Source organism: Scyliorhinus canicula, chromosome 7, assembly GCF_902713615.1.
Source record: "Scyliorhinus canicula chromosome 7, sScyCan1.1, whole genome shotgun sequence".
Classification (NCBI taxonomy): Eukaryota; Metazoa; Chordata; class Chondrichthyes; order Carcharhiniformes; family Scyliorhinidae; genus Scyliorhinus; species Scyliorhinus canicula.
Genome location: NC_052152.1, coordinates 25524652 through 25536688, shown reverse-complemented (window position 1 = coordinate 25536688; position 12037 = coordinate 25524652). Strand labels below are relative to the sequence as shown.

General features: G+C 44.7%; 1 protein-coding gene across 50 annotated transcripts in view; it reads left to right on the top strand.

Annotated features, from left to right (window-relative positions):
- Positions 1 to 439: 439 nt before the first annotated feature.
- Positions 440 to 12037, top strand: part of LOC119968801 (sodium/myo-inositol cotransporter-like) — a 37316-nt gene continuing 25718 nt past the window's right edge. For 17 of the 50 annotated variants that reach the window (XR_005461235.1, XR_005461221.1, XR_005461216.1 and 14 more), the window contains exons 1-2: positions 612 to 744; positions 4964 to 5089. The gene's annotated coding sequence lies outside the window, so the exon portion shown is untranslated. Of the gene's footprint in view, positions 745 to 1070; positions 1204 to 2625; positions 4604 to 4963; positions 5090 to 5466; positions 5540 to 12037 lie in introns of those variants that run through there. The other 33 variants (XR_005461207.1, XR_005461228.1, XR_005461241.1 and 30 more) reach the window with 25 other exon arrangements.

Genomic DNA, 12037 nt, shown 5'->3' with positions numbered 1-12037 from the left:
AAAGGTGGCTGCGACAGAGTATTTGGATATCTTTAAGGCAGAAGTAGATGGGTGAAAGGTTATCATGGTAGGCAGGATGTGAAGTTGAGGTTAGAATTAGATCAGCCATTGTCTTCTGGAATGCAGAGCAGGGTCAACGAGTTGAGTGGCCCACACCTGCTCCTAATTCGTATATATTTGAAATCAGACCGTTGGAGGTAGGCTTAAGTTCATTTATCACAGACTTATACAGTGCAGAAGAGGCTCTTCGGTCCATCGGATGGCACCAATGCAAGAAAAACACCTGACCTGTCTACCATTTGCCAGCACTTGGCCCATAGCCTTACCGCCAAAATGCATTACTTGACAGTTCCCCCTATTGAGTCAGAGGTGCAAACGAAGCATGTTGTACCGGAGGCTGAATAGTGTGTGCCCCATCCCTACCAGGCCAAGGACCTCAGCAAGGCTTCATTGCAGCCCAGTGACAATGGACAACTTGGAGCGCCAGTCCAGAGTGCCAAGGATGCTCTTGATTGACAGGGCGAGTGACGAATAGCAAACGAAAGCCCTGCCCAGCGGGATTGATTCGCAAGGGCGATAGACCAATGGCCGAGCGAGGCCCGCCCCCGGCGTCTGGCGATTGGTGGGACGCTGACCGCCGGCAATTCTTCTCTCTTCAATCTTGGCGAGCCTCGGTCACTCTGTTGATTCAAATCTAACGGCCGGAGCTGGGCGCGAGCGAGCGGATCCTTCGGCTTGGCCCGGGTGAGTAACCTGTCGCTCGGTTTAACAGAACAAAAGAAAAGAAAACGGGGCTGCGTCCTCGTATTGCAAATAAAAGCGGAGTGGGTTTCGTGACAGGCAATTTTACAGCAGCAGCCAAAATAAATAAAGCAGCCGCTGTCAATAGATAGATAGATAATAGATAGATAGCAACCTGGAGCGCGCGAGGGGGAGGGACAGAAAGATGGGGAGGGAGGAAGATTCGAGAAGAATGGAGGGTGGAAGGTGTTGAGGAGGGGAGGGAAGATTCGAGAAGGAGGGAGGGGAAAAAGGACGATTCGGGAAGGAGGCGGGGGCGGGGGGCGGCGGGGGGGGGGAGCATATGAAGATTCGAGAAGAAACCTTCCGCTTCGAGAGCAGTGGCTTGGGTGCCAAGGGAGGACAACGGCTTCGAGTAGACGGCGGGTGGATGGGGAATAACCGCGGAGCCCGAGAGAATCGGTAAGAAGCGAGGGGTGGGATGGCCGTCCCTTTTTATTTTCCCGTCAAGGCAAGCAAGATGCCTCCCCTCTCCCTCCCCCCTCGGGGGCCTCCAGGTCCAACTGGCTGCAGACCCGTCCTCCATTTTAGACAGACAAGCCGTACCCCTCTCCTCGGGAGCATTTATTTTCTGTTATTGTTTTAGGGGAGGGGAGGACAGGGGTCTCTCTCCTCCCGAGCAGCCGGAACCGAATCCAACGTTTCATCGGCGTGCGAAGCTGCATTTTCCATGAGCGGAATTTGATTTTGCATCGCCAATGAGCCCGGAGCCATCGCGCTCGCCCTTTGTGTTCTTTTTTAAAAAAAGATCGCAAGAATTTATTTGTAACCTTGTGGGGTGGCTTTGCCGGAATCGACTCGACTCTCTTGGGAGTTCGCATTATTATAGCACAAAATGGTCAAGGGTTTACTCGCAGGGAATGGTTCACCTTCCTTTACGTTTGTAGGACCATTGAGCCTCCTTTGCCAGTCGGTAAATAGTGGCCAATTTGCCCTCTTTCTCTTTCTTCCCCCCCCCCCCCCCCCCCAATCATTCTATTTCACCCACCTGTTAACCATATAACCCTTTTATGTTCTGACCTAATAGCTGATCAACCTCAGTTGTGAAATTGCAGTCAACAGCAACCACAGCTTTCTTGACTCCTGAAATCCATTCTAATTTGTGAATTTGCAAACCCAGCCCCAAAACTTTTAAACTTTCCCACTCGCTCTTATTTGCCTGTTCTTCAAGGTCTTGGGTTACTCTCTTTTTTAGGAAGCCATCCCAGCTTAATAATGTCTCCAAAATCCGTCCTAGTGTCCCAGGATTCCAAAACTGTCCATTTTGCACGATTCCTCCAACCAAGTGTTAACAGTCCTATTCTTCTCTTATCCAGTTGAGAACTTTAGGAGTTGTGCCACAATTACCACCCTAGGTTCTGCTTCTTAATTTGGAACTTGAACACCTCAAACCTATTCCTATCCATGCTATTATTGGTTTTCACTGTGAAGCGTGATGCTGGCTGCTCACTCTGCTATTCCAGGACCGTTGATTTTCCTCCATAATGCTTCTGTCTCTGGCACCTGAGACATTGCCGTTCAGTTTCAAACTATAGATCGTGACTATAAAATAATTTGATCTTAAATCCCTCACTATAGAATTCCACACAACCGCTACTTTCCTGTTCTTAGTATCTGTACTGTTTTCTCCCATGGGTAACTAGTCGTTACTCATGGTTACCTTCCTTTAGGAACCTAGGAATTGTTAAATGCAAAAAGAACAAAGTACATCTAGCTCACCTTATGCTATCCTGGTCATTGCATAATGCAAAGAAAAATGATTTTTGTAGCCTTTTTATCCACATCATTGGTACCTAAACAGCTGTGCCTATTTGACAATTTCAGCTCAACAGATGATCCCCTTTCTACCCTCATCTGTGGCTTCTTACCCTAACTGCTGATGGTCACTCAGTCTCCTGTGAATGCTTCACTACTAGCAACCTGAGGTGACAACCTTCTGGAATGCCTGCTCCAGAAAACCTTCCCTGCCAAATGTTGTTGTGTCCAGTTGCCTCTTGAGGCCTGGATTGTGGTTAGCTACCATGGACTTGTGCTATTTTCCATTGCAAGATGAAGCATATCATTATTTCTGATGAATAAACTAGAAAAATAAACACTGTTTTTGAAAAGCAAGTCAATTACAAATTGTTTATAATCTTGTGGTTAAAGCAAGTATTGGGTGCTCCAGCCAATTAAGACGGTATGTGAGCCATATCCTCCTGTTGTATCTTCTGGATTTCTGTTGCCAGGAGCAGTTCGGACTGGAATAAGTGTGACGAATGCTTCAGTTCATTTGAGAGACGGCAGGTCCAAGTCACGATATGAAGAAAAGACCCTTTGGGATTAATTTTTCACAATTCTCATGGATGTGTGGTCCAAGCAGTGACAGAGGACTATTTACTTTTAAGCATGGAGAAATGTTAAGTGAAGTGCGGTAATTGACTTGGAACATTTTAGCTTGATTTTTAAATACAAATTTGTAGCTCTAGATTGACCTAACAGTCTGTTATATGATTTCTGTAAGTCCGATAAAAGTGAACTTGTGTACAACTACCAATGCACGTCCAAACTGTTCAGGTTTCTTGTATGCCAGCAAGAGACTTTACAAAGTATTTTGTTCATAAAATCAAGTTTTGGTAATTAGAAAGCACCTTGATGCTTGTGAAAGATTAGTTTTTTTGCTTTGCACATGATTAAAAATTATTGGGACAAAGACCATCAAAACTTGTGGCCTCTCCTGTTTCTGAAACGCGCATGTTAACTGGAGACTCTGGATACTGTAAGCAAAACATCAATCTGTAAGTTTGTGTTCACTCGAAGGGCATGGTATCCTGGCAACATTTCACCCTCAACTGGCATTTGCCCTTTGCAAAATGGGCTGCCACATTACCTTCACTACAACAGTGCATATACAGGTACTTAAAACATAAGTGTCTGTGAAGTGATTTGGGAACATCCCAAGGTGGTGATAGGTGCTATGTAAAATATAGGGGCTTTTTTTCCCCTCTTTTTAAAAAAAAATTGACCGGATAGCACTTTTCTTTTGCCATTGTAATAAATTATAAAGTTGCCCCTTGCAACACTTTAGGCACTTCATTAAATATGTTAGTTATTCACTACTTGAATACTTAAGTAAGAAGCTTGTTTACTGCAAGTTGATACAATGTTGACCATTGTTAATCTTTAAATTAATCCAGTTATTGTTTGGTGTTCTGTTTCTTGGCTTTCTTCATCTTTTTTTTCCTGGCGCTGAACCCTCATCAATTGCCCCTACTCGCCCACGACAGCTGTTTCTTTCTCTCTTGAGGATGCTCCCTATTTCCAGATACCCATTTATTTCAAAGCTGAGCCAATTGTTTCTTTGTTGTCCAAATGCCTTTTGCTCCACTCAAACTTGCCGTGGATAGGATCTGGTCTGTCAGAGATCATTTGCTGATTCTATACAATACATCAACCAAAAATTATACATGGATAGACCTTGGCTCTAAATATTTGAGATATCCCTACCCTCTATTTACTTCCCAAGCTAATACATTACCTGCTACTTCATAATTGTATCACTTTTAAATTGGTCATTGATTTAACTTGCACGTCTTGTTAGCACCGGTGTGTCTACAATAATCTGTGGGGGCTGTACTATGTTTCACAAAAATTGTATTGTTTGAACGTGGAAAGGGTAAACATGCAAATTGTATAGTCATATCTTCCTTTTATTAGTGAGTGCAGAATTAATAATGTAAGCACAGCTTAAGTACAAGCAGTATTGTAAATGTCAAATTGTAAACCACAATAATACTTGATATATAAATACTTTTTTAATCAATTCCAAGGGCTTATTTTTATCAATTCCAAGGGCTTATCTTTGTAGCTCATTCTGTTTTTACTTGAAGCCTAGTTTTTTTTTACTTTACAGTAGTTCAAGTTTATAGTATGATTAGACATGAGGTAAGTTCTATCAACTGATAATTTGTTCCAATCAAAGGGCTCTGAAGAATAATGATTGTAATGCACCAACAAATTCTGAACTGTTTGATTTACTTTGAATCAAAATGCAGCAAGGTTCAAGTTCAGTTACAGTAAATAGTCAGCTCGGCTTCAAATCGCTACACTGTCGACATTGATTCAAAGAGTGATTAATTCAAAACTCTCTAATCAAAAGTATGTGCTACATGCTGTACTTTAGGTTGTGAGCCTGACTGAATGAAACTGACTGCATTCTTTGCAAAAAAAAGTTGTGATCCTGAGATTGACCCATTTTCCGTAGCTGAACTGCAGTGCTCACTTTTCAAAACTGCTGGTAACTAAGATGGTGAGTGTTTTTTTTAAACAGAGGTACCAATTTTTCATTGATCTGTGAAATATATACTACAGAATTTTAAAGAAAACAGTGGAAGATTATTGCTTTGATTCTCTAAAAATGAATAATATAGTTCTCATGGTAATGCAGTTCCATTGGTAAGTGAATTGCGATCTTTCACTAGCAATCAAGTTTGTTCAAACAAGTTTCTTTGACATCCACAATTATTGTATCTCCAAACAAATATTTTTGTATTTTCAAAATGTAATACAGATGTGTACACGTGAGCTTTAATTGTTTTAAATGTTTATTTGCATAATTTGTGCAAAATAAGGCTAAATTTTAAAAATTGTGATGCTTGACAATGCTAGAATCTGTCCTTTTGGTAGGAAACAGAGTTGGCCTGTGCCTTCCTGAGCGGTTTGGGGCTGGTAAGTGACGCATGGAAAAGTTACAACCCAGGTTGTTATTTTTAGTGATCTTCTGAAATGTTGATTTACAGAAGTGTAAGTTCAGGTACAACCGAGTCAGCTTCTGTTAGCCAATGTTCTTACTATTGTTTTCATTGCTGGAAGATAAATGTTGCTGGTGATGTATAAGTATTTAATAGAAATGGCACTTAATCCAGTTACGTGCAATCGTGGCGCCTAGTCTAAATTAGAATCTTTGGTGGAATTTTGCATCATTTTGAGGGTGCAAAATTTGAAAATTTGTTTCTGTGGCAAATGCTTTCACCAGACCCCTACTAACAGCCAGTTTAGCTTGGGCTGAGATCAGCACTTGATAAAACGTACAGAATGAAGGGATTGGTTGTGATGTTGCAACACGCAAGATGGAGAACCCATCAGGTTAAAATAAATCCATTGAATTTTGTAAAACTGTGAAGATTTTTGTTAGTCATGGGAATTAAGGGAGGATAGACGGAATTAATATACAAATGAGTTGTGATCTGATTTGAGTGGCAGAACAGACTCTAGTGCTGAATGCTTATTCCCGTTCCTTTGTTCTTTTTTTTATCATTGTCTGTAGTGGGTGGGTAATTCTAGATGCAAAGCTGTTTTTAAAATACTTTTATTCAGAAATAAATTCAATTATAACATATCGAATGGTCAAACAAATTTATACAATTTCAAAAAATAAATGTTATTCGAGGTGTTTTCATTTTTATATGAAATGCAACTACCTTTAAACAATTATTTATCGCCATGCCGCTCCCCTAACCACCCTACACACCCCGGTTTGCAGCTAACCAATAAAACAAATGACCATAACAATAAACTAAATCCCCCACCCACGTACTGAGGTTCACAGATGGTTAATGTAGGAGATGAACAACCTCAAACTCGAAGAATCCCTCCTCCAGCCTAGAATGGTGAACTTTATCTTCTCCAGTTACAGGAATTCTGCCAAGTCAGTCAACCACCCCACTGCCACTTTGGGCGGCTCCGGAACCTGGCACCCAAACAAGGTCTGGTTCCAGACTAGCAGGGAGACAAAGGTCAACACATCAGCCTCTCTCCCCACCTGCACTCCCGGTTCCTCCGAAACCTCTCTAATATCGCCACCCTCGCCCACAAATTCTCTGACATGGGCGTTGAGAAGGACTTCCAGAACTCCACTAAAATATGTGAGCTTGGTTCGCCACACCGTGCACCACTCCTCCACTTCTAGAAAAACCGACTCATACGCAACCTTGTCATGTTCACTCTATGCACCACTTTAAATTGGATTAGACTCCAATCATACAGGAGGATGTTGCGTTTAGCCTCCGCAGGGCGTCACTCCAAATTCTCCTCAATACCCCACCCAGCTCCTCCTACCACTGCCTCTTAACTTCCCCAGCGAGGCCCTCTTTCCCCCTCCATCAACTGTCCGCAGATATCAGAGACCCAATCTTATCCTGGGACACAAATCTTTTCAATAAAAGTAAGGTTAAGGGGGGGGTTGTTGGGTTACGGGTATAGGGTGGATACGTGGGTTTGAGTAGGGTGATCATGGCTCGGCACAACATTGAGGGCCGAAGGGCCTGTTCTGTGCTGTACTGTTCTATGTTCAATGTTCTAAGTAAAGGGTGGCAACTGTGGAAACGTAGCCAGCCCCTTCCAGCCAAAATCCCTAATCTATATGAACTGAAACCTAGTCTCCTTTGGCAACTTCTTCAATTCTCCCAACTCTGCAAACCTACTTTTCACACATAATTCCCTTGACCTCTCAATCCCTTCCCGCTCCCACATCCTATATGCTGCATCCAACCCTGCTGGGACAAATCTGTGATTGCCAAAAATTGGCAAGTACAATGACATGCCCTCAGTCTTAAAATGCTGCCCAAAATGGTTCCAGTCCCTTAATGTGGCTATCACCACTGGGCTCGTGGAGATCATAGCCGGCGAAAACGGAAGAGGTGCCATCACCAGTGCCCTCAGACTTGTCCCCCTACACAACGCTTTCTCCATCTGCCCCACACTGACCCCTCTTCCATGACCCACTTCCTCAGCTTCTCGACATTCGCCGCCCAGTAATACTTGTACAAATTCGCAGAACCAGGCCACCCCTCCGCCTATCCCTCTCCAAATATTCCTTCCGAATCTGGGGCATCTTTCCAGCCCATATGAAGTCTTCACCCTACCGAAAAGTGATTTAGGCACAAAAATCGGGAGATTCTTGAAAACTAACAAAAACCTCGGGAGACCTCTCATCTTCACTGTCTCCCCACCAATGATAATGGGAGAACGTTCCACCTCTTGAAATCCTCCCTCACCCCGTCCACCAGATTAGCCGAGTAAATTTTTGTAGCTGAGCCACCCGTATTCCCAAATAATAAAAGCTCGACTTGACCAGCTGAAATGGTAACTTCCCCAGTACCTGAGCATTTGCCGCAAACGTCTTGCTCTACCCCACTGAAAATGACCCAAGTTTCATCCGGATCCCCATAATATGCTTGCAATCGGGTCTGTGACACATAGCAGGACCTCGTCGGCATACAGGGTCCGCAGTGCTAACCACTGCCACTGTGCTGTCCTATTCCCAAAGTAGCTGTTTTAAAAAGAAAAATGTGCCTGTAAAACATTTTAGTAATTTTTTTGTTCCTTGATCATTGCTTAGTTCTCCTTTATCCTTTGTCTTCGCTCTCATCAAGCACACCTCTGTGCTTGCACCTATTTTCTGATCCTCAGTTGTTCCCTTTAATGTATTTATTCATCCTTGGAGTCTCACTAGCATTTGGGTTCTTTTCTTCAAGTGGAATATATTTTTTCCTATACTCTGAACACTGTTTCAAATGTTTTCCATTGAAAACCCCTACATGGTTATTTCCCAAGATTCTGTCCATTTTACTTTCCTAAGTTCTATTCTCTGCCTGTCAAAATCTCTCTTCTCCAATCTTCTAACCCTGGTTTTTGACATACTTGTGTACTTCCTTATTATTGTCTTAAAAGCTTATTATACTATGATAACTTGCCCAGATGTTCCCCCACTTTTGTTTCTCTATCTGCTCTGATTCATTCCCCATTACTAGATTTAATAGCAAATCTTCCCATATTTGATTTTTTACATATTAGGACATAAAGCAGTCCTGTACGCATTGTATAGATGTCATTATCCTAGCCCTTTTACCTACCTCTTCTGTACATTTAATATTGGGGTGGTTGAAATTCTTCATGATTATTCTGTTTTTCACCCTGATCTTTAATTTATCTGCATTTTTCTTCCTCCACCTCCCTTCCACTATTAGGTGGTTTGTAGAAGACTCCTTGATAGTGTGATTCAACCTACGATCTTTTATATACATTCATGTGGGTTGTATTTTGTCTTGCGGATTGCTGTGTTTTTTCTATTGCCACTGTTAGGCCCAGTACCTCACGGTAGCATGGTGGTTAGCATCAATGCTTCACAGCTCCAGGGTCCCAGGTTCGATTCTCGGCTGGGTCACTGTCTGTGTGGAGTCTGCACGTCCTCCCCCTGTGTGCGTGGGTTTCCTCCGGGTGCTCCGGTTTCCTCCCACAGTCCAAAGATGTGCGGGTTAGGTGGATTGGCCATGCTAAATTGCCCGTAGTGCAAGGTTAATGGGGGGATTGTTGGGTTACGGGTATACGGGTTACGTGGGTTTGAGTGGGGTGATCATTGCTCGGCACAACATCGAGGGCCGAAGGGCCTGTTCTGTGCTGTACTGTTCTAATGTGTGGCTTCTCCACTTACTCTCCCTTTTCCCATCATTTCTAATTATACCAAAATGTTTAATTCCCAGTCCTAATTTTTCTCTAACCATTTTCATGCATCCCTATATATATGAACGATATGCTGTGATCCCATCCTAAATTCTTTTTTTTTTTTTAAATAATTTTTATTGGAATTTTTTACAGAAAATATAACAAAAAGTATAGCAAAAAGCAGTAATATGCAACTAACAGCCCCATAACACCCACAATTCCCTCCATACCGTAACATCACATGTATCACATTCCCCCACCCCCCCCCCCCAACAAGAGAACTTAACCATAAATTAAAATTAGATAAATCAAATTTAAATAAAATAAGCTAACATAATCAACGCCCCCCCCCCCCCCCCCCCCCCCCAACCCCCCCGGGTTGCTGCTGCTACTGTCCCAGTACCCTATCGTTGAGCCAGAAAGTCGAGGAAAGGTTGCCACCGTTTAAAGAACCCTTTGCACCGATCCTCTCAGGGCGAATTTAACCTTCTCAAGCTTAATGAAGCCCGCCATGTCATTGATCCAGGTCTCCACGCTTGGGGGCCTCGCGTCCTTCCACTGTAGCAAAATCCTTCGCCGGGCTACTAGGGACGCAAAGGCCAGCACACCGGCCTCTTTCGCCTCCTGCACTCCCGGCTCTAACCCCAACCCCAAAGATCGCGAGTCCCCATCCTGGCTTGACCCTGGATCCCACCACCCTTGACAACCGTCCTCGCCACCCCCTTCCAGAACTCCTCCAATGCCGGGCATGCCCAGAACATATGGGCATGGTTCGCTGGACTCCCCGAGCACCTGGCACACCTATCTTCACCCCCAAAGAACCTACTCATCCTCGTCCCAGTCATGTGGGCCCTATGCAGCACCTTGAATTGGATGAGGCTAAGCCGCGCACACGAGGAGGAAGAATTTACCCTCTCCAGGGCATCGGCCCATGTCCCGTCTTCGATCTGTTCCCCCAGTTCCCCCTCCCACTTCGTTTTCAGCTCCTCTACTGACGCCTCTTCCTTCTCCTGCATAAGCTTGTAGATATCGGATATCTTCCCCTCCCCGACCCAGACCCCCGAGAGCACCCTGTCACTCACCCCCTTCGCGGGGAGCGCAGGGAATCCCTCCACCTGCCGTCGAGCAAATGCCTTTACCTGCAGATATCTAAACATGTTTCCCGGCGGGAGCCCAAATTTCTCCTTCAACTCCCCCAGGCTCGCAAACCTTCCGTCGATAAACAGGTCCTTCAGCTGTCTAATGCCCGCTCTATACCATCCCCATCCTAAATTCTTTAGGAAAGTGGAGTAAATAGAATTGGAAATTAGCATTTGACACCTCAGTCCCAAAGTTTAGATTTCTTGGTTTGTCTCCAGTAGCCCTGCCTGCCAAAACAGCACCCTATCATCTCGTTAAAATTATACTCCCAAGTTCTGTTGTCCATCTGTGTAAGGTGTTTAATATGTTTACTACTGTGAGGCAGTTTTTTTTTGTCAATTAACTTACAATTTATGTACCTGTACCTGGGATCCTGAGTTTTTCTATTTTCATGAAAATCTTAAATATCTGTAAAATAAATTAACTACAACATAGAATAGATAGGGAGGGTACATAGCAAGTTCAGCTACTAAGATCAGAAGGAAAGAAACATTTCAATTGGTGAAAAGTAAATTCAAAATGGATGTATTGGAAAAACAAAAACTTTATTGTGAATTACCTTGGACAATCTACCTGCAGTGGTAATTGAGTTGGATGCGGGGGGAGGTTTGAAAAGGCAATTGAAGAGGCAACCCTCGTTCAGGGTCCTCACTAACAATGGGCCCAGCAGGTCTGAGAACTTCTTATAAAACTCCACCGGGAACCCGTCAGGTCCTGGTGCTTTCCCTCTCTGGATGTTCCCCAGCGCCTCCATCAGTTCCTCCAACTCGATTGGGGCCCCCAGACCCTCCACCCGCTCCTCCTCCACTCTTGGGAACTCCAGCTTATCCAGAAAGCGGTCCATCCCGCCCACCTCCCTAGGGGGCACCGACCGGTACAGCTCCTTGTAAAAGGATCTGAACACCCCATTAATGTCCCTACCACTTCCACCAGGTTCCCTCCTGCATCTGTGACTCCCCCTATCTCTCTCGCTGCCTCCCGCTTCTGGAGCTGGTGGGCCAGCATCCGACTTGCCTTCTCCCTGTACTCCTATACCGCCCCCTGCACCCTCCTCCACTGCGCCTCCGCCTTCCGGGTGGTCAGTATATCAAACTCCGCTTGGCGACTGCGATGCTTCCTCAAAAGCCCCTCTTCTGGGACATCCGCATACCTCCTGTCCACCCTTACCATTTCTTCCACCAAACTCTCCCTCTCCCCCCTCTCCCTGTGAGCACGAATAGATATCAGCTGCCCTCAAACCACTACCTTCAGCGCTTCCCAGACCACCCCAACTTGCACCTCCCCATTGTCATTAGCTTCCAAATACCCCTCTATGCACCTCCAGACCCGCCCACATACTTCCTCCTCTGACAGAAGCCCCACACCTAACCTCCACAGCGGGCACTGATCCTTCCCCTCCCCCACCAGTCCACCGAATGCGGAGCGTGGTCAGATATGACTATCGCCGAATACTCCGCCCCCACCACTCTCGGGATTAGCGCCCTGCTGAGGACAAAAAAATCAATCCGGGAATAAGCCTTGTGGACATGGGAGAAAAAGGAAAACTCCCTACCTCCCGGCCTCAAAAACCTCCAAGGGTCTACCCCTCCCATCTGATCCATGAACCCCCTCAGCA